The following is a 24,006-nucleotide window of genomic DNA, read 5'->3' on the forward strand; positions in this document are numbered from 1 at the left end:
GCAAATACATTTTGTGAAGCATGACTATTCTTTCCCTTCATTTCCCCAAAGATATTGATATGTATGTGCAGAGAAGTGGAATTCCAACTGGGGCCACCAAGGGAAACAATAACATATTAAAATAAAGTCTGAGCACCGAGAGAACTTTCTCAACTCAAGAAGTTGGAATTACTATGGAAATCTCAGTGCTGTACCTGTTTTCTAGTAATACCTAGAAGTCCTGCCCATAGATTAATACCATACTCTATTAGAGACCAAACACACATAGAAGAGAAAAACCTCTGCCTCAATTCGTAAAATGAGTATAAAGCAAAGAAGTAAAACAGAGAAACAGGAAAATTAGAGAACACAAGAAAATACTGGATAGCATAATAGGAGTCATCTGAGGAATCTTTCTGTTCACTGCTGGTAGGGATATGAGAATGGCATTCTGATATCTATAAATTCAGCAGCAGTCAACAGGAAGTAGCAAAATATGTCTGCACACTTCACAACCTGGAGGAAACTTCAGGCTGAATTTGCAACTAGATATACATGATGTTTGCATTGTTCAGAGGCTATGTGGTGGGTTTTAGTTTGCCTTTTTTCCCAAATTTGCTATTACATAATTAATCCTTAGAAATCCTCTGCCTATTTAGAATAAACACAAGGAGAAATGGGAGAACGTTTTATTCTCAGGTTTTGAAGTAATGATATGACCAGGTCAGTGAAGCATTATCCCTTTCATAAAGTTATAAAAGTTGAGATGCTTTTTCTGTCTTTTGTTTGTTTGTTTGCCCATGTCAGTTGTCTCCAGGTGTTTGGTGTTATTCTGTGCTTTTCAAGATGACAGGAAGGGGAGGATGCTTCTAAATAATATGTTGCCCTGACTTCATAAGGCTTGTTTTGTCTGGCAAATGAATTATGTAAACCTTCTCCACCCGAAACTGTTTCAAGTCAATTAATTGTTGTAATTACTTAAGATTTCTTTTTAATGAATATGACTCTCCAGGGATTTGATGATATCCTGTCATCTGTAGGCCTGATAAATGAAATGTGATTTGTGGCTTGCTGCAAACTGAACCCTTGTACTTGAACAATGTCTCTCCTTCCTATGTGCTCATTAAACGGAAGAAATGCCCTTGATGGAATCAGGAACATTTGCTTTAGTTGATCCCTAGTAAGAATGGATAGTATAGGCAGATAAATTTTGGCTTTTACCCCTTTTGTTCTCTCTTCCTTTAAATGCACGCCTTGTTAACACATTGACAATTACTCAGACCAAACACAGACCCAAGTGAGGTTACCTATTGTAATTGAGACTAGCTTAACTGTTCTGTCTCTCATCTCCATTAGGTGCACTGAAATGTGAAAGATTAGCAGTCAGTCAGTGTAGAAGGAGACCAGCGCTGTATGATGGTTTTTTATATTGCCTTTTGTGCGACTTTCTTCACCCCCACCAACACTTCGCAATCAGAATGGCCAAATTTGACAAGCAAGGCACCCTCCCTTTTTGTGCAATACCTAGTTTCCAGTGTGCAATACCTAGTTTCCAGTGCTTCTCAAGAAAAACAGAGCTGCCCAGTGCTGCAGATAAAGACGAGCAATCCAAGACAGCATGACAAAGAACCATGAAGTCTGCGTTGAGTTCCTACAAACAGTGTGACTGCTTATATATCAATTTCAACTAGCCTATTTCCCCTACACTGCCGTGTACATAATATAATCTAATCACCAATGCTGGGAAAGTATAAAGCAGGTGGGTTTTCCTGATTTAAATTCTATTGGTAAAATGGGGATTACTGCTTTTATTGCAAGACCTTTCCTGAATATCACGTGGGTACATTAAACATCATAAAATACATAGCAAAATGTAGTTTCTTGGTCATAGTTTGGAATGTAAGGACAATGAATTATTGTGTATCACAGGAAAAGATCACTTTGACCTTTTTCCAGTCAAAAGAGAGTGCCTCCGATATGTGTAGCTGTCTAAATCTGGCAGTCATGGGTAGTGTAAGTGTACAGAAAAGACAGCATCCCTGATAATGGAAATGAATTAACAAACAGAAGAAACTGCCACATATATTAGTTATTTAGGAAAAACAGGGGTGTGAAGGGTAAAAAGGTGAAAATTGTGAGGAAAGAGTGACAAGGAAGCACCAGACCAATGTCTAGGAGGAAGATATCATGGAAAAGGAGAAAACGTTGAATTTTCACAGAAAGCGATTTGGCACTTTGGGGTTCAAAATCCAGGAATGGCTGTAGCGATTTAGACAAAATGATATCAAACCCTGAATCTTTCCTAAACTCTTAAACCCACGTCTTTGTGCTTGCATAAAAGATACTGTTCTACCCTTCCCCTTCACTGCAGCCTGCTCTTTTTTTTCTGGGTTGGCAGGAGCTATAGGCAAGGATACAGATGTACAATGAAGTGCAAGGAACTGTTTTTCCTGGCTTCATGGGGCAGCTGAAAAAGCAGTATCTGGAAGTATTACGAAACTGATTGTCTTTGGTGCAGTAATTGGATGGAAGACATTCAGATCACCTTTGATTAGATGAACTTCTGAAACTACTGAGATTTATCAGTGCACAGATCTTATTCTCAGAGGACTCAAGAGAAAGTGTCCCATTAACTTAATGAATCAGGCCGCAAGAGAACAACTGCTCTTGAAGTCAGAATGAGAGATTTCCCATCAGCGGCACAAATTCTGCCAATAAAGGCAACAGGATTTCTCAAGTGAAATGAGATTAGAATATGTCTCCCCTGATTTTCCATAGTTAAATGATTGACTATCCTGTAATAGGCTAATTATTAGGTTTCCCTTCAATTTTTGTGTTGCAGGAAGGAATAAAAGTTTTCTTTCTCTACCTAGACTGTTTGGCAGCTGTGGCAGTGTTTCATCGATGCCGTTGCATAGTCTTGACCTTTGAAAGGTGGCATGGCACATTCATCTTTCCCAACCTCATCTGCCTTTAGCAAGGTGTCCCCAGCTCTGGAACTTCTGGCGATTTGACAAAGGCATCTTCCTACATGTCAGTTCTTGTTATCCACTCTGTCTTCTTCACATATGAGACACATGTCAGCTCTCATTTTTCCACTGCTTGCTTTGTTTGCTCCTTCACAGGTGGGAGATTCCACATCCTCTTTTTTGAGCCATTTCCAGGGTGGTTCTTTTTTCCCTGCAATACCTTTGTGGCCTTTCCTGACGACTTAAAAGATCCTTTTTGTCACTGACGGTTTGCAGTTCTTCACAAAGAAAAACAGCTTTTTAGAGGCCTCATTAGCTAGCCATAGTAAACTATTTCTGTGCATTCTTTACAAATGATACTCTTCCAGCAACTGTAGATAAGTTGTTGCTAAATGTTTTTGACATAATGCATATGGAAGTTGCTCATGTCAGAATGCTTGTTTAGTAACAGCAATGAATACTTTTATAGCCTCTTTATCTCTTTTAAAAACATTTAAAGTACTGTTTGTTTCATCATTCTGAAATTGTGTTCTTGCTAAATATTAACATCCTAATTTTACAGATGGCAAAACTAGCACCTACCTCCCACATGCTTCAGCTTAGGCTGTTTGACTGCAGTAGTCTAAGTAAGTAGTGTTATTTGTGATGGGGCATTGACGAGAAGGCTATGCAAATCATTCTTCACTGCCTCTCCTCTCATCTGGAAGTGAAATGGCAGGAAGCAGAGATTATAGAAACATGTTCTTGTCAGTCTGTCCTTTGTAAAGGCAGGCAGCCTCTGACTGTGCCCCGGTAGCTGCTCAGTGGTCTTGAAAGTTGGTTCTAGGGAAAACAACCTAAAGGGTTAACTTACAAGGAATAACTGTTGCCAGACAAGTGGTCCTGAAGGCTGAAAGAAAAAAAAATATTCCTGACCCTGTTACTCACATGTTTGGACACTTGCAGTAAAGAGTTCAATAATATCTGAGACAATGGGCAGGTACTCTTCAAATTGCATATGATGGCTGCACATGCTTAACTACTAACCTGAGGTGATGAAATTAAGACAGAAACATAGTAATTTAAATAACTTTTAAGCCTTGTTTCTCCTTTCATATGTGGCTTTTTGCACTACTTTTACCTTTGTAAAGGTAACTTACATTAACTTGATGTCAACATGACATCATAAATGAGAAGCAGATACTTACAATAAATGTAAACTTTGAAAATACCAAGTTGCTCTGATCTAATCTAACTAGGTTTTATAATGATAAATCTATTTTGGTTAATTTTGAGGCTTTTTTAAATCCAGATTTTATTTCTACAATCACGAGCATAAGTAATTATACCTAATAAAGACATCCCATTGCTGAGGTGTCTTCCTGTATAAGACTAGACTACATTGGAACATATACTAATAAAATTGTCTTTTCTAGACAGTTGGGATTTTTCTTATGAATCTGGTAATTTTTTTTTTTTCTGGTCCACTTGAGAAGTTGCTAGCACAAAGCAGTGTCAATAGTCATGTTTGTCTCAACTTTCAGAGTTCTCCTTTTAATGCAGTTCACAGAGATGATTCAGACAATTACTCTTGTCAAATGAAATCCATTACTTTGTTTTTACATAAAGTTTATAGGGATGATTTATGTTCTTAAAGTTAGGAAGGTTTTTCAATAACTGGCTAAATGGCAAACAAGAGATATCTGAAATTGTACCATTAACTTATATCACAATATTATTACTGTTTTCTTCCACAAAATGGAGTTGCCAAACAGGCAAAACTGTCACACTGAATTAGAACATGGTTCAACTGAAAAACGTGAAAGAATGTACAGCAAAAAACTTAAAGTTAAATGACATTAGCAAAGATGTCTAAGAAGTCTTTAAAATGCTCTTCTCCATATCAGACAGTTTCCAGTAATAAAATAAAGGTTGTAATATTTTATTATTATAATAAGCAGAACGCATACTTTCAGAAATTGCCTATAGGCACATACTTTTATGCTATACAGTAAACACTTTAAACTGTGTGTCTCAATAATAAAAACATGAAGAACCTCCCATTTACATTTGATAAGCTCTTCCCTGTTATTTATGTACGTTGAGTGTAATAAAAATGCCTACTTCAGAGAGGTGATATGGGCATTTATTAATTGATGTTTTATCAAGTTTTCACAGTTCTTAAAGGCAACGCATTTATGTATGTATGCATGTATGAATGTATATATATACACACATATATATACAAAACATTATGTGAATGTATTATTCTGTCTGTTCTAAATCTTTATTCACTCTTTACTCCCCTGCATCAAAATCTTATTTTAAAAATTGTTGGTACTGAAAGTGTGAAATATAGTCAATTATTTGAATATCTATAAATCAGCCATCTGTGATACACACTGTAACAAGGAAAAAGGAATCAAATTTGTCAGTAAATGCTACTCTGACAAAGGCAATTTTAAATATAATGTATTACTAAGGTGCGTTATAAGAAGTTTCATAACTCTAAAAGGGCAAATAAGTTATTTCTCTCTTTACTAATTGCACTGTATGTGGTGATTTAGTATAGTTTGAATTTAGATTTTTACTTCTGTGGTAATTACAATCATCTCAAGGAAGCTCATTGTGGGCTTTTGGAAATATTAATTGCTTTGCACACTACTGTAATCAACAAACAAAAAAAGCCATGCAAATTGATACATTCTAAACAGCCAGAGCACTTGAGGGGACAAAGGACAATGCGTTCTCTCAGCTAGTGTTGTAACCTTCACACCAATTTATCTGGGAATAGGTTTTAAGTAAAAGCATGGCAGAGATCTTTAGGAGCGTGTGTGCTTCTAAACAGGTTTTTGCTTGCTATTTTGATCTCGCTCTTTTTTTTAGATTATCTTTGTCCTTTGCAAAATCTCAGGATTTTGTTAAGGACAGCCAAGGAGGTGGTTTGTGTTTATTAAATATATCACCCTGATAGTGTACTCTGGAGGTTAGATGTACACATCAAGATAACAGTCAGTTTAATACAAGAGACAGTCCTCCACGTTGACCCACCCAACTCACTGCACTGAGGGCAGCTTTTCAAAAGATGTGACAAAGTAAAAGACAGCCAATAGCAATCGAGAAATAATGCCAGGCATAGCCATAAAAATATATGCAAAAGAGGTGTAGAGCCAGGATGGAGTCTAATACATAATTCCCCTACGCACACACACACACACCAATTTAGACTTCATGAAGGAGGAGGGAAGCAGGGTACTGTAATGCAGCATTATACATACCTTCATGTCAAACGGTTCTCCCAAAATGTGAGAAAGACGCTGTCATAGTACCTGTCCTAGTACAGTGGATGTGTGCAGCAGTTGCAAAATAGAGTATCTACATGAGATTTATTTAGTGAAATGCAGTCTCCAAGTGATCAGAAAGTACATGATGAAAAATCCCCCAGAAACAAGGTAAAAGAAGTTGAATACTATAATTGCTTTCTATGGATGAATCTCCTTAACCTTTAGTTAGCACATATCTACGCATAGCAGTTACATTTTATCTCTGGATGTTAGACTATAAGTCATGATTTCTTTTTGAGTATGGGCATAGCTAATGCACAACAGCAGGCACTTCAGTATGTAGATATGCCTTTATTTAGCTCAAATTAGAACACACATTCCTGTTGGGTTTTTTTTTTTAGTGAATGCAAATTCTTCAGGAGCTTCTTTCTATATCAACTTCATTTTGTAATGAAGCTTACCTTTATATGCACCCAGATGAAACGTAAGAAGCACAAAGTCAATTAGAGGAAAATCAAATACAATTATGTTGTGTAATATCAAATACAATGAACAAAAAATGTTTCCCTCAGTTTTGCTTTCAATCAGTTGGAGTACATTGTCTCTGTACAGTTCTTTCCCACTTACACCTCAAACATTTCCAAAGGCACAGGGAAGAGGGAGCAGGATACACAGAAGAAAAGCAATTTATGCTATTGGACTTTTTCCTAAACTTGATAAAGATTTTAAAGGGCAACATTACTGAAGTTCTGTGGCATCTTGCTTGGCATAGTTGGATTGGCTAAAGACCAGATTAATTATTTACTGAAGTGATCGACAACAATACATCATAGATCATAATCAGATGTACAATAAATAAAATTTACAAATGGGGTTACATAAAAAATGTGCTTACCCTGATTTAAAGCACATTTAGTGTTTCCCCAGGGAAAACTAGCAAAGGCGAATATTTGGGAAGGGAAGCTAGAATGTATTTGCACCTGGCAAAAGAAGTCATCCAGGAGAATGTATATACTGGTGAAGTATTTGTATGGGGAAATCATGAATGAAACAACTACACAGTCAAGGTAAATTAGGTTTAAGCAGTCTAATTTCATAAAGGGCTGATTCCAGAGAACTGGCAAGGAGCAAAGATATATGATAATAACACCGCCAACAGTGTTGGAAGAGGGCTCCTAAAATAATTAAAATGTCCTAAAAGTCATGCAGCTTAAAATAATAATTAATTTTTAGGTACTTTTTATTAACTTTTTAGGTTACAAGCCCGTAGGAATTTAAGTCATGTTTTCAGGGGGTTCTCTGCAACTACAAAGACACTTTTAAGCAAAGCTATTGAACGGAAGCTCAGATTCGTACTAAATCTATGTGGCTGTAGGAGCTTGCTCAAGAAGGCTATTAAATATCATGGTAAAATAATGACTTGGCAAGACTGTGTACTCATACACATTTATAAAACATACATGACACACAAACATGTTAACTTCTATCTTTGTATCAAAAACAAGAAAAAGAAAGGGCTTTTCAGAAATCTGTAATTTTTCTTCATGTAGCAAACACAGGAATTTTCTAGTTCTACCAGGCTTTGGCAGGTAGTAAATCTTCAAGAGAGAAGTAAATAGTTCCTGTGCTATGGTGTTTGTTTGGAATACATATATAAGAAGCAGAAAGGCAACCTTTTAACTCTATAGCATTAAATCCTTTAACAGAAAAAAATAGAGAGAGATGGAGAGAAAGCTGGACAGATGCATTACTTAAACATGCTCCTTAAGAATTCTCTTGTGCTCCTGAGTTCTTTTTCATCACCATAAGCTCTCTGCTAGGTGTGAAACCATAAGCATATGAAAGCTTGTCATGCAGGTGTATTTCGTATACCTGCCACAGTGTGAACTCACCATGTCTCTGGCCCTGAGGAGAAGTTCTCTTTCCTTGCAGCAAGATTATGTTTAAAAAGCTGACTTTTAAACCTCTTACTGAATTTTTTAATGGATTAAATTCATCATGTCACCAGCTGCTGTGCAGCTAATAGAGCCATAAAACACTGTATTAAAGGATTACCCATGCAAAATTTCCTCTTGTGCTAATGTGAATTTTAATACTTTTAACATTTAGTTGAGATGGGAATGTCCAAGAACAGCTTGTTCAATAGGTTGTTCTATAAAATTAAGTTCCTCAGCTCATCACAAATGCCAGGACTCCATTAAGTTAAAATTTTACAGAGAGGCTATGATGATTCACTGTATAGCATTTGCAGGGAGGAAGGCAACATCTGCTTCTCCATTAATGCTATAAAACAAGGAAGTAAAACACACATGAGCATCATAACTGCAGGGGAACCGGGCTGAACAGCTGAGAGTCCTCGCTCCAAATTAGTTGGAGGTCAGTTTATGCCATTATGTACATGGGGAGTACGAAATCCCACTCCCTGAAGCAGGGTGACAACTGTAGGCCTTGAGTCTAGTCTCCAATTAATGTAAAGTCAGGAGGAATTTCATAAAAGCAAATTATTTAGCTTGGGTAAGAGGTGTGGAGAATAGAAGGGATAGTCATGCTTTCAAAACAGGGAGTGAGACCTTTAGTTTTATTCTTATCTATAAACAGTAATTAACAAGGTAGCATTTATGTACCTGAAATCATGAAGTGACTGCAAATAAGATATAAAAGGCTGCAGTTTGAATTTTTTCATCTGACAGCAACAAAATGGTCTTCTAGAGGCTGTCTCTCTGGAGTAGCTATAGGATTAAGAGCAGGGTGCATTTTCTGGTATTTACCTCCTATTTTCTGCAGAACAGGATAGTTTGAAGGGATGCTAGTAGGTGTTAGAAAGAGCCTCACCAAACCTCTCCCCCACTATCTCACCCATAAAGATCACTCATGGAAATCACCATCATTAACCAGATGCAATCCTTGTTTACTGCTGGAATGAATACATAATTAAGCACTTGGACCTTTCTCAGACATTTTTTTCCTGCCATAGGCAACAGGACAAGCTTGAAGGAAGGGCAAAGAGCAGGCAAGAAATGGCACTCCCAGTCCATCAGCATCTGCACTGAGCATCACTCTTGATAGTGCAATGTCTGGGTGGACAAGACTGTCAAAAATAAGGAAGACTAAGTTTTCTTGTAACCCTAACAGCACTTGGAAAATAAGAATGATAAGTAATGCAGGCAAAGCATTCTGTTTTCAAATCACCATGTAAAAATCAGTTTCTTCTTATGGCAGTTCATCTGAGCACTGATCGTCCCAGTACCAGCTAATGAATGGCAGTATGATCCCACACACTTTACCCTGCTGGCAGTGCCTTCATCATGCAGAGGGTGCTGCCAAATTAGAAACTGCCGGTTCCAGGGGCAGCCAGAGTGCTTCTTCAATCCCACACTCAGTATGTGGGAAAGGAGGAGGCCTCTGCTGACACTAGCCCAGACACTGTGCACCCTGGAAGAGAGGCAGATGGCTGGCTTTATCACTCATTGTTCCCAAAATGACCAGAGCCACTGCCAGCAACCTCCTCCTTAGAAGCCTGTGCAGCTGTTTACCTTTGATAATTTCCTGAGGGGGAGATCTTTACAGGCAAGAGCCTGATCAACGGGCAGATGAGGACAGTAGGAACAGCCAACGGATTTTAGGTTACATCTCTAAATATTTTAAAAATCCAATGATGGGCAGTTAGCTGCCTTTTAAAATAACAGTGTTTCCAAATGAGGAAGACTTTCCATATAGCTAGTAGTTCATACTGCTAAATTATTTGACAAATTTTTTTAGTAGTAGTACTAGTACTAGTAGTAGTAGTAGCAGCACGAGTAGTAAAGGTTTCTGATGCTCACTTTGGATAAAAAAAGGACAGTTATTTAAAATCCAACACAAGAGTGGTGAGGAAGTTTTAATAGGAATATGCTTGAGCTGCTGTTCCTTACCCCAACTAAATTTTCTCCACAGCTCCATATTTTGTTCTCCATGTATATTACTGTTCTGAGAGCCTGTCATTTCTTATCAGAATGAGAAAGGCTAAAGAGATAATATTTCAATAACATACTGGCCTGATCATAAAATAACTCAATGGAAATGTGTAACTGCCTCAGGCAACACAGCAGGATAGTCAGCAGTCAGATGATTTCTATTCTGGGTTTCTTTTTTTTATGGTTACATTTTCTGTTATATCAGACATACCCTCAAGTCTTAGTTATGCTTTTATTCAAAAGCAGAACCGCAGTATAAAGAACTACAAAACTTATTATGATATATTACTGTAAAGAAATAAAAGTTGGTGCCACAGTAGCATATTGATAAGGACAGGCCTGCCACATTAATTGACCTTTTTTCATCTCAACCACCAGGGCTGAGGCCTAAGCATCTCAGTTGCTTAGCAACAGGGTCACTGCTTTCAGGCCTTAAAAGCACCAAAAAAAAAAAAAATAGTTAAGAAAAAATCAGAAGATGTGATCTTATGAAGGCAGCAGATATTTGGCAGGAGAAAGTATTTTTTTCTATCCTTTCTTACCCCATGTGTTGCTTGTAATGCAGAAGGCAAAAGGGAAAGCAGGGCCTGAAGTTTTACTGATCTAAACAGTCCAGCAAAACAGTACTGAAACCACAGGCACATGTTCCTGCTTGATACCAGTCCTGATGAGTTGCTTTTGATTTTTAGAACATCCATAGATATTTACAAATAATTCATATGATTCTTCTATGTGCATAAATATATGCATACACATGCAAAATACTAAGTGAGCCTGGATAACACATTATTTTTAGGACAGCAGGGTGCAGCAGAAAAGTAAAGAGGGGTTCCTATTGTCTAGATCCTTTTTTAACATTCTATCATAAAGATGAGTGCTCGCTGCTATGTTTAATGACAGGGCTTGAGGCAACACAACATCTCCTAAAGGTCAGCTCAGAGAGAAGTTTGTTTCTTCCCTCCTCAGCATGAAATACAGGAAAAAGTCAACACTTCTTTTAAACTTCAATAAAGGCCATGGAACAAGAGTGCTTCTCTGCCAGAAATCAAAATCCTTGTACATGAGAGTAGCCAAATGTTCACTGCAGGTTTCTCCTGGAGAGGAATCCTAGTGCTGGAGTCAGGAAATCTGTGTTTTATTCCCAAATAATCATCAACAAAAATGACAAATAGCCTCATGAATTCCACTGTGCCTTAACACTAATCCTTTCCCAGCTTAAATGTAAGTTGGGAGGCTCCTATTGTATCATTGCTAATGTAAATAACTGCATAGTTCTCAGTGAAAAAAGTATTTAATGTAAAACAAAAGTCAGTATTTTCTTCTCACAAAAATCAGTTATGGTTAAATTTAATGTTAAATGTGGGGCACAATAAGGAGAGTTTTTGAATTTTCTTTATTTACAGTCTTACTTTAAATAGGTGTCTAGACCTTCCCTAGTGTCTTTTAATCTTCTTTCACTGTTACTATGTGGCAACAGAAGTAGTTGTATTGAAGCTCTTCACAGAATCATAGAATCATGGAGGTTGGAAGGGGCCTCTGGAGACCATCTAGTCCAAGCCCCCTGGGTAAGATTCCCTTGCATCTTCTCTTCTTGAGGTTGAACAGTCCCAGCCTCTCCTCATATGACAGATGCTCTAATCCCTTAATCATCCTGGTGGTCCTACACTGGAGTTGCTTCAGCGTTGTTTGTACTGAGAAGCCCAGAACTGCACCCAACGCTCCAAATGTGTGCAACTGGGGCTGAGCAGAGGGGAAGGATCACATCCCTCAACCTGCTGGCAATGCTGTGCTTAATGCAGCCCACAAGGCTTTCTTTGCCCCAAGACTACACTGCTGACTCATGGTCAACTCAGTGTCCACCAGGACCCACAAGTCCTTTTCTGCAAAGCTGCTTTCCAGCTGGTCAGCCTCCAGCGTGTACTGGTGGCTGGGATTATTCCTTCCCAGGTGCAGGACTTTGCACTTCTCTTTGTTGAACTTCAAAAGGTTCCTGCTGGTCCTGTCCTGTACCTCTGAATCGCAGCACACGTACCTGGTATATCAGCCACTCCCAGTTTTTTATCATCACACTTGCTGGGGGTGCACTGGGTATCATTATTTAAGTCATTAATGAAGATGTTAAACAGTATTGGCCCCAATGTTGACCTCTGGGATACCCCACTAATGACTGGCCTCCAAGTGGACTTTGTATCACTGATCCCAATCCTTCAAGCCTTGCATTTCAGCCAGTTATGAGCCCACCCCACTGTCCACTCATCTAACTTGTACTTCAACAATTTGTCTGTGAAGATGTTATGGGACACAGTGTCAAAAGCCTTACTAAAGCCAAAATAAACAACAAGCACTGCTCCTCCCTCATCCACCAAGGTAATCATCTCATCATAGAAGGCAATCAGGTTGGTGAAGTATGATTTCCGCTTCATAAATGCGTGCTTCTTTTCCTCCATCTTTTCAGAAACGGTTTGCAGGAAGATTTGCTCCTTCACCTGCCCAGGGATTGAAGCGAGGCTGACCAGCCTTGTGGGTGCATCTCATCAGATCCCATGGACTTGCGTATGTCCATTCTTTAAAATGTTCCCTAATCCAAACCTCTTCCACTGAGGGAAAGTCTTCCTTGCTCTGGGACTTTCCCACTGGTCTGAGGAACCTGAGACTCCTTAAGGCCAGTCTTACCAATAAAGACCAAGGTGAAGAAGGCATTGAGTACCTTGGCCTATTTGCTGTTCTTTGTCACCAGATCAACTGCCTCATTCTTCAGAAGGTTTGCATTTTCTCTAGTCTTTCTTTTGCTGGTGGTGTACCAGCAGAAGGTCTTCTTGTTGCCCTTCACATCCCTCACCATATTCAATTCCATGGGCTTTGGTTTTTCTTACCTCATCTTTGCATACTCAGACAGTGTCCATATATTCCTCCTGGGTCACCTGCCCCTGCTTCCACCTCCTGTACACTTCCTTTTTATGTTTGAATTTTGTCAGGAGCTCCTTGTTTGTCCAGCCACCTTTGCTTGATTTCCTGCTTATTGGGAAGGATCATTCTAGAGCTGGGAGGAGGTGATCCAGCAGATGCCTGAAGAGGCCAACATCTGCTCTCCTGAAAGCCAGGGTTGTTATCCTGCTTTTAGAGTTTTGTGATCCTTACCTTTTTGCCTTTTTTTTTTTTTTTTGCTTTTTCCCAATTAACAGTGTTTTAATGTGAGGAAAAGTGGACAATTAACTGATTTGCAGCTAGAAATGGCAGAAGTGTTGCCGTGATTGCAAATTGTCTAGAATATGAGAGGATTTTAAGAACACGTTCTAGGCAGTAATGCCCAGCAGGCTCTCACCATAATAATATATATACCATGCCCTCTCTTTCACATCAGTTATGTTTCTAACAAAATGACCAAAATATCCACACTCTGGTTTTGTCCAGATCAGCAGATAAAATGGGCATCTCTGTATTGCTTTCTGATCTAAGTACCCAAGCAGGGGTTGTAGATGCCCTATTTTGGTGCTCACACTTGTGTACTAACTTCCAATAGGGTTATCACTGATTGGAGAAAACTGTGCATTACATGGGGACTGTACAGGACTTAGTAATCAAGCTTTAGTCTTTGCTTATGATAGGAAGTTGGAGCATGTTGTCTACACAATACATTTAACAAGGAAAATACATTAAACCAGGAAAATTCATTTAGGAACTGTGATAATGGATGTCATAGACGTTACTAATAGTCTCCTGAAACCAGCTACACTTGTATAAAAATTCAAATGTCTGCACACACTGTATCTAGGGATGCCTTTAGTTTGATAATATTTAACAGTTGTATGCAGGGAACTTAGGGATTTACACAGTTGTTGTTTGATCTTACTGTTGATTTTAAATAAGATCAGCAGGATGTTTGCCATGAACAAAAGATCAGCCTTAGCAGAATTCCTTTGGGCTAATTGAGTTTAGCCTTCTGATATCTTCCTGAACATCAAAATGTTAATCAGTTGTAACAGGTAAATCAGCATGTCAGGCTTTGTCTCTAAACCAAGATAGGGTATTAAATATCTATTAGCCTTCAAAGTTAACTGCTTTTGGCATTCATTGATATCAAAGATGGCCAAATACATCTGATTAATTCAAAACTGGCCTACACCTAAGAGTTTTGTGAAAGCATGACTTTCAATGGTAACAGTATGAAAGTGACACAGCTAGGTGGGTGGAAGTGTTAGTGTAAATGTAGTTATACAACACGCATAGCCTTCCTGTTGCTTCTTTCATCCAGGTGTCCTGCATAAAACTTCTCAGCAAAACCACTCTTTTACTAGTGTACGTAGATTAGGAGTACACCACTCAGCAAAATGTGACTTCTAATACAAAGCCCAAGTACATTTCTGGCTTGGACAGAGAAAGACCAGTGGAAACCAATAGCATAAATATGGCAAAGCATACATGATTGTGCCTTTAAATGGTGATTAATGATACCATGAACTGGAGTTATGCTAAGCCCAGATTTCAGTTCCAGCAGCTTCCAGAGTGGTATGCTTCCTTTTTCGTCTCAGTGGTAAACTCTTATAAAGTTCTGCAGATTATTTTGCTCTGCAGATGTTAGTTTACCATGATGGTGAAGTTCAAGTCTGAGAAGTCGGGAAGTATCACAGCGAGCATTCTCAGGTATATCTTCAATTTTCCCACTGAGTTAAACCAATTTTGTGTGTTCACAGGTGCTGACTGATTTTTACAAAAGAGGTTTCAGGTGATCTCTCAGAGGAGTGCTACATTTTAATCCCCTCTTATCCTGAAGAAGGATAAAATATTTTCCCAGTCTGGGTACTGATACACAGCAGCAAAGTATTGTTACTAATGACATGTTAGAAACTCGCATGATTTTATAAAGAGGAAAAGGTGCAATTTTTTTCTCCTATTCAGAAGGGGGAATTGTATCATGCCTACTGCATATTGACTAATGCAAAAAATCTCACAGAAAACCTTTAAAAGGATCTATTTCTCTTAAATCAGTCCTTGGTTATGATCATTACCCCAGGGGTTCTTCCAGGATTCTGCAGTACCACTGATAGATTTCTGTTTACTGGAAAAACTAAATTTGAGAATTAATTCTAAATATTTATTTGAGCCAATATTTTTTCATCCTTTTTATGCCTTCATTCTTTTATATGTCCAATTTCTTAGGACTGCTGTGGAGATGGTTTTCATGGGCATATACAGCGTAGTGCAGAGCATAGGAAGATTCTACAAACATGTTTGTAAAGTTATAGCAATAAAATATCTGCCATCAAACTACATTAGCATTTGAAAAATAATATGCAATTAAACAACTGAAATAATATTGAATGTACAAGCTAAGATTCACTAACGATGGCAAAGCCTTTAACTATGGAATTTGATCAGGCAGGTTTTGTCATTGCACTTACTATTATTCTTCTGTGATTTTCTATTTTAAGAAAAGGCATAGTGGGAAGAAAAAGGAAAATAGCTCACAAATTTCAGGGTTCTTTGACTTCTGTATACATGAGTCCTTATGTGGATAGTATTTGACCAGACACAGCCTGGAATATGGCCACCCCAACCCAGGCCACTGAACACAAGCTGTGAAACTTAAAAAAATACCTGTGACAAATAGGAACATTTTAGAGGAACTTGGGCATTTAATGAATACTGAACTACTAAGGTACAAAAGAGCAGTGCACCGTTTCTCCAACAGTTAAAAAACATAGCAAAAAAAGAAAATACTGCACAAACTCTATTGTGCAAAACCTGATTTTCTCAAATATTCACTCACTAGTTAAATGAAAGCCATTTGCTATAGAACAAAAACTCTAGTGCTTTTGCCTATCATGCCAAATACCAACCTTTTAAATTCTGACTTTTTAGCAATGCACTTGTTTAGCCCAACTAAATGACTGTTTTATGAGGAATAGAGCATTATGAAAACCAAAGTATAGCAGTACCAAAGCTAACTGCTTCACAACTCTGTGCAAATTCTGTTAGTCTTCAAGTCTCTCAGGAAGAGATAGATGCAGAAAGATTCCTCGTGACCGATTCTGGATTTTCTATACAGTTTGGAAAACTGGTGAGCTGAAGTTGGAGAAGTTCTAGCCACTCTCCCTTGCCTTGATTTCTGGAATGTGAGGAATAACTGGTATCTACTGGAATGGTCCTAAACCTGCAGAATTGGAACAGAAATTCTTGAAAAGATAATCAATGAGAGCCAGCGATCAGCTGAACTGAAGCCAGTGAACCAGTTGAACTGAGTTATACTATTATTGTCACAAGCCAATAATCAGTGTTTTTAACACACAGGGGGTCTTAGTTTCATTTGAAACAGCAGCTTAGGAAAATAAACAAGTGCACAAAAGTACCAAAAAAAGATTCAAAGCAAAAGTAAATTTTCTGATGAAAATCACAGTGAGTAAAGAAATGTTGGACTCCTGGTCTAGTCAAAAGGATAGTCAGTACCTACACAGCATCGGGTTCATTTTATATAGCAGTGGGTACCACTTTCCCTGCATTAATTTGAGGTCAAAACTGCTCAAGAAAAATATTTTCTTCTGCCCAGTCCCTTTGAGGCACTTTTTCTCTGGTAACCTTGCAGAAGGACCCAGTGGAAAGTTGCTGTGGTCACTCTTATTGCACACAGAAAAAGCTGATTGAACTTTTTACCTTTTGGTTATGCTTTTGATCTGTAGCCCCCATGATCTCATTAAGACCATATTATTTAGCTTAAACTTCAGATACTTGACCACTTCTCACAGTAGCCCCAGGCTGGGTGCAGTGTAATATTGTTCATGCTGGCTTCCTGGCATGGCAACATGTCATAAAGGATCTGCTGGGATATGACAGAAGAGGTAGGTTGGGGGATGGAAGCTGGAATAAAGAGGCTAGGACACTTAAGTGAGCTTGCAAGGAGAGGTCAGTGCCCATCAGATGGTAGGATACTGAATCCCAATTACTCAGGAATGCTCAGCATGGGCTGCCTGATGCAGACTGCAGTAAATCTTATGGCAGGCATTAGGAACACCTGGTTTCAGCTGAGAACACCTTTCTTAGGTCCATCTAAATCAATCCTCTTTCTTCCCCTTGCCTGCCCTGATCTCTATCTAGTGGGGGGAGGAAAGGGAAGAAAAACAAGCAGGTGATCTTATTATGGGTCTTGTCAGCCTCACTAACGCAAAACAGGTAACACACAGAAGAGACAAAGAAGAGAGGGTTTAACCGCTGCAATAGCTCCTGTCATCTGCCTTGCGATTTGAGAGGAGCTTCTTTAACAACTGCCTTCAAATTGGCACATGTCACAACACTAGATTTTGTCCAGCCCACACTCAGATGTCAGAAGAGCTTGATCGTCATGAGTCCATCCATTAAAATCTTTTAACATTGCTGACCTCCTGAATATCTTGGGTCCATCGTTCTACCTGGAGAAGAAGCAGGGAGGTAAACAGAGTTCAGCTGCTGTCAGCTCTGCTGATATAAATCAAAATAGTGATGGTGATTTCAGGGACCTGAGTCTGGCCACACTCACTGTGGTCCTACCGTGCTTTTAAAGGACAAAAGGATAGCTCCCAAATTAAAAATTTTTAATAAAGCCATGAGCACTACAAATGACTGTTTACAGATTTGTATCTTCTAGCTTTGCTGTCTGAGAAGGTGTAAGCTCTGATTTAAGTATTTTCCTTGGAATGGAATATCAGTAGAATCTTTCTCCTCCAGCCTGCCCTCATCAAAGGTGCTTAATTTCTCAGAGATCTCTACTGTTCCGTGAAATTCTGCTGATATTGGTCAATAGACTCAAAATTTACCAAGGAGGGAAAGATATACACACATGCACACAAAGAGACAGAAAATTATCCCATGAGCTTATTCCTTGGCAAGCAGCCTGAAAATCAGACAGTGGCAGCTGGGCTTGTGGTTCAGTGTGTTGCCCATTTTTTCTTTCTAAGTTTTCTTCTAGACCTCCTCTTTTTTTTTTTTAAATAATTTTCTTTTCTTTCCCTCAAGATCGGCTCTTCCCTTTTGAAGAACTCCCATGAGCTCCCCTGAGAGAATTTCCCATGTAACAGACAACTATACGACCCAGTTACAAATGGAGAATGTATTCATGGCCTCATGGTGGCCTATAGATATGTGACTGTCCTAGCATTGTTGCCTGTCAGTGTCCATTGCAAACAGACATCCAGTTCTGACCCTGGCAAACACATCCGTAAACTACCGTTATCAGAAAGGCCAGTTTAAGACCTTACACGAGGAAGGAAACAGAACAAAGTCTTCACACTTGCACTCAGTGTCAGTTTGGAGCTTGCTGGCTTCCCCATCACACCTTATGAGTAGCAGCTGTAGTCCCAAGAGCTCCAGGCAGAGGGGTCACTTCATGTGTCAGCCTGAAGCAGCATAGCTACCCACACCTTTGGCTGTGTAAAAAAAGGCACTGGAAAGCCTGCCATGTAGGATCATTTCAGTAATAGTTCTCACTGGGCTACCTAACTGATAATCTTCTCCCCTGGTATACACAGCAGGACCACAACTCAGTGCACTCGAAGCTACAGGAGCCACTGAAAAACTTCACAGTAAATTAAGTGCAATTAGCAGAGCAAACATCACCACTGCTAGCCTCATAGTCTTGTAATTATTCCGACAGCACTTATTATTTGGGCCATTTCTCAAATCAGTGGTCTTTGTAAATGAATATCATCGTAATAAAGTCCCTTTTCAAATAGAGTATCCCAGGGCACAGTGGAGACTTGAGGAAGAAGCAGTTAGATCTTCTAATTCAAGTAAATATTGCAGTCCCACGCTGGAGAGAGTACCCATCGGACTCTGTCAGGTGAATGCTAGAAGGACAGCTACAAAAAGAGCCCATGACCTGGTTCTTCCTGACTAAAGCAGAGTTTAGATGCTGAATTCTTGAGTTGTGTCCAGATGACACTGCGATACAGACTGCAGGAGAAAACCTGGCTAGTGATGTACATAGACATGTGTCAGACTGCCCATGTCCAGCAGTAGATCTCTCATATATGTTGGTCCTCAGCAGATCTGTGAAACTCAGTGTCACTATGGGATGATGTAAGTGAAGTGCACAATCTTTCATACACAGCTCAAGACATATTCTCACTGCTTGGCAGCCCCTGTTCATTATCCATTGCTACTTACGAAAGCAGTCTGCACTTAGCCTTAGGCTTACATTTAACGCCTCTCACCTAAAGAGTGTGCCCAAATAGGAGCCAGCCTGGCTAGACTGAATACTGGGGTTTAGTGTCTGAAATGTATCAGTGGAACCACAGAGACACAATACGTTTTTAGGACCATCAGAACAGTTATCTTGAAATAGATGTGGGATGGGCTAGCATTTTCAGCATCTCAAATTCCTTCTGAAGCCAATGGGTTCTGCCCATCCTCGCAGCCTCTGGGAACTTGTTAATTCTACTGCTGTTTTGGTGTCCAAATATAGATAGAGTTGACTGACTTCAGGCAGAAAGGGTCAAAAAACTGTGGCAAGTACAGCTAATAGTAGGTTCATCACCTTTCCTACTATATACCGACTTACGTCTACTGAGTGACAAGAGTGGTAGCAATTTGTTCCATTTTCTGCCACAGAATAAGGATGAACTGAGGACCTCTTGAGAGCATCAAGATATCTAAGGGAAAAGTGACTGGAAATGACAAGATTTCACCCCAGAAATAAACTGCAGTAATAAAAAGGTTAACAATTGTAATAATCCTCTCTGCATGGCAGAGGCCAGGCATGGACAAGCGCGTGGAGAGATAAGGGGTAAACAGCCAAATAAAAACTGGAAGAAAAGATAGCAATGGATAACCTTGATGGTTAAAGTAGGGATTTCTGACTCCTTAGTTCACAATTTACTACTACTGAAAGTTTCCTACATACTTAAAGACCAGAGGCGTACAGAATTTTAGACAAGGGAACTCCAGGCACATTTCTTACTTAGAGAGGAGGAGCCACTAGGTGGCACAAAAGTTGCCTAATTTCAGCAAATTCTCTGTTTTGGAGGTTGGAAAATGACACTCCAAGGGGTGAACTACGGCTTTATAACTACAACATTGTAATGCAACCAGCAAAGGAAATACACAGATGTTTAGAGGGTTAAGATTCTTTAAGTCCATCCTGTACGTTGCAGGATTAATGTGGTTCTGTTATTATTGTCCTCTCCCTCCAAAAAAGCTGGTTTGTTTTTTAAAGAAATAATTGATTCAATCTCATGGAAAGAAAAGCAATTCTGCAAAATGAGAAGAACAAAATAAAACTAACACAATGCTTTTTCTATTACAAACCAAAAATGCATAACCAGAAAGACTTGACAGATTAATTGTACTAAACCGTGGAAGTAAGTATGATGTGCCAAACAAAGAATATTGTGCAATGCTATGTAGTACAGTCTACAGAAGGACCTACTGGCAAGATACCCTGACTTCAAGGATGTAGGATTATTTTTGAAAGAGGTGAGAATGACATCAAGAAAAAAGATAATAATAAGAAAAGTATATATAGTGGGAGAGGTTGTAGCAGTGAGGATTTATAACCTGAGAGTCAGTCAGCTAATGTAGAAGTCATCCTTACCAATGATATCTCACGGACATTTAAATATCACCCTTATTAATTAATAAAACAGAAACAACTGAAGACCAAACCCTTTGGTCCCAGAAGACCTGCAAGGAACATCCCGTGAAGGAGAATTCATCTGACCCTCTGGACATACAGAATGTTGCACAACTTGCTGCTCAGGCTACCAACTGTCTGATCAATGCCTTATACACTACATGAACATCCACAGAGTCATTCTGGTCAAGGAGAGTCAACTTACAATCTAAAATCAGTTTTAATGAGAAGATTTTGATGGGCATTATGTCAGCTTCTTTCAACCTTGGGTTTTTGATTGACTGCTGAGGACTGTCCTTTAGATGATAACAAGGATGCTGTCAGTCCTGCACAGATAGCTTGCACCAGGCTTGAATGCAAAAGCAAATAGTGTATATGTAATACATGCTCTTTATGCATCAGAATGAATTTCAGCTTGAATTAATTTCACTGTAGGTAGTATTTAAAGAACAATTATGGATGACAGACCTTAAATGTGAGTTGCTCTTGCTGAGATAAACCATGGGCCTGATCACAAAGTGTGGCTCCTGAGATCAGCAGTGTGGTATGCAGAGCCCAGTATGTTCCAATTGCAATCACTGGTATTGATTACAGTAGCTTGTAAGCTGATAATCAGAAATAAAGGAGAGAAGGTTGATTTCCTGCAGGAAGGATTTTCAGAAGCACTTCAGTGCTCGGTCTTTGTTTCTTTAAATTTTGTAGTGAATTTCATCTTTGTTTAAAGGCGAACTCTGTTAGACAAGTGCTGTGTGTTTAAAACCCTATGGCTTATGCTTTCCAGCTGGGAAGGGAATGTTAGTAAAATTAATAATGAATACAATCAGAGCTGGCTTTTGTTTTTAAAATATTTTTAAATTTCAGAGAGGAGAGGAGAGGAGAGGAAGATAGAAGCTGTTGGAAAAACTCTTTTCTCACTTTCAGCCCTGCTAGTGCAAATATGATAAAGCAAGATGTATCTTTAAGAAGTCATTAATGATATTCAGTTTTCTTCTGGTCCACTTCCTGCTTTCTTACAACTAATAATATCCCCTAACACCTCTGTACTTCAGATGTCAGAGCAAAGTGATTCAAAAATCCCCAGATAGAGAGATAAAAAAAGAGGAAAACCTTTGCCAATGACAGCTTTTTTCAGAGCAAATAGAGCTTTGTATTGAATATTCAGAGTCCTGGAAACTTTACAACATGTTGGAAAAGAAGTATTATTTTTATAATAGGACTCATATGAATAAGGTTTTGAATTCTACAGCAACACCTCTATGTACAAAACAGCTACACTCCCCGAGCCACATCTTTAAATGAAGCTATAACTAAGGCATACAGTAAGCTGGGACTTAATTTTGTTCCTGGAATGTACAAAAATACGTGGATTATCTCAATACTCTTCTGCATGAGATACAGAGTTATCACACAATCAGGCTGAAAATACCACTTATGTGCTGGGAAAAATTATCCCTCATTCCCACAAGATTGTACTCAATATTAGTATTTCACTTTTAAGCGGTTTATAAAGGGTTAATAATTAATGGATGTTATAAGCACATTTCAGATATGATCAGTGTATGCAACAGATGCATATCAGTATGTGGAATTGTAGTTGGTTATATGTTATTGGGCTGTTAGAGTCCATTTATTAAAACAGCTGCAAATAATTTGGTAACCCTTTCTATGCTTCTTATAGCTGGAAGAATAACCCAAAGTGTGACCAAAAAAGGAAGAAATCTTCCTGTCAAAATAAAATTCTTTCACTTCCTCAGCAGTACAAGTCAGTTTAGTCTGGCTTTGGCTTGATCCTAACTAATCATTCAGCTTTACCATTGTTATTTTAACTCTAGAATCTATTAAATCAGATACTAATATGTAAGATTTAAAATCTTTAATGTGGGAGAGGAACAAACCCCTGAAACAACAGGACAGATTAGCATTTGGTTACAAATCTTAAGGAATTAAACTTGCATATTGTAATCACAGACATATGTAAGAAAGATTTGTGGTACAATACATCTTGCCCTTTTCCCACTGTATCATTCACTGGGAAACTGGAACATACAGGAATTCTTGTGAGTTGCTGAGCATCATATAGGATCAGGTACACAATTTTCCAACCATTTTAGATAGGACCAAACCACGTTGTGGGGAGTGTTTAAGAAAATATATTTTGAGCAACGATTCTAAGTACATAGTAGCAAATAAAAGGGGATATACCTGTCTGTACCCGCCAAAATTACCAACTCTTATTCAAGCTAGAAGTGGATAAAATCCTTCTACTTGAATTGGCTGTTGGCCTCACTGCCACTCTACCTAGGGACTCCTGACAGACCAACTGATAGATGTAGTTACTGGAGTGTAAGACATCTCTGCCCTTTGCCACGCACGCCATCCCTCTGCCAGAAGTTGCTGCCCCATATCTGTGGCTGCAGAACAGAACGTGTAAGTCTCTGCATCATCACCCCCCTTCAATGGTTCACTATTAATCTTGAGGTGCAGGTGGATGTCATTCTCTTGGCTGTGCACAGGGTGACTATCTAGTGCATAAAGTGGAAGAAGGAAGCACTAATATTTTTGGATGGCAAGATTTGCAAACTACTTCTGTTAATCTCCCTCAGGAAACCAGAACACTTGCAATATCATGTCTCTCTAATTTTCATTTTTAACCTAATCCTTACTTTTGTCTTATCCTTTAGTCTGTCATTGTATTTGGGATCCTAGTCACATGAAGACCTCTAGACTGAGTGTGATCTCTGAGCTCCTTCTTAATTAAATTCTTCCTGGAAGACCAGGAATCCTGTCCAATGTATTTCTGTGAAACAGGGACCAAGTCTCTCTTAAGACTTTTGCCAAAACATTATTCAAAGTAGATTTATTGCTTTTTAGAAATATTTATTCATGTAATGATTAACATCAACAGCAGTAGTAGTAGTAGTAGCAGTAGCAGCAGCAGCAGCAGCAGTAGTAGTAGTAAAATAAATATACCTTGTCCATGTCTAAAGGTTAAAATGTTGGGGGTTTTGAGAAAATGATAAAAACTGGTTAGTTGAATAGTAACCAGGGAGATGGTAACAATGAAGGAGAAAATGAAATAAAGGCCACTTAAAACACATTAGTTATTTTAGCTTAGAGCAGGATCCAAATTCAGGTCTGAACTGATTGGAGTTGTCTGCTTACTTCAGTTTGCCCAATTATCACCCACCAGTAATTGGAAATTTGTCCCACTGTACATTAGGGGCTCATTAAGATTTTATTTTGAC

The sequence above is a fragment of the Harpia harpyja genome, chromosome 1 (genome assembly GCF_026419915.1).
Source record: "Harpia harpyja isolate bHarHar1 chromosome 1, bHarHar1 primary haplotype, whole genome shotgun sequence".
Taxonomy (NCBI): domain Eukaryota; kingdom Metazoa; phylum Chordata; class Aves; order Accipitriformes; family Accipitridae; genus Harpia; species Harpia harpyja.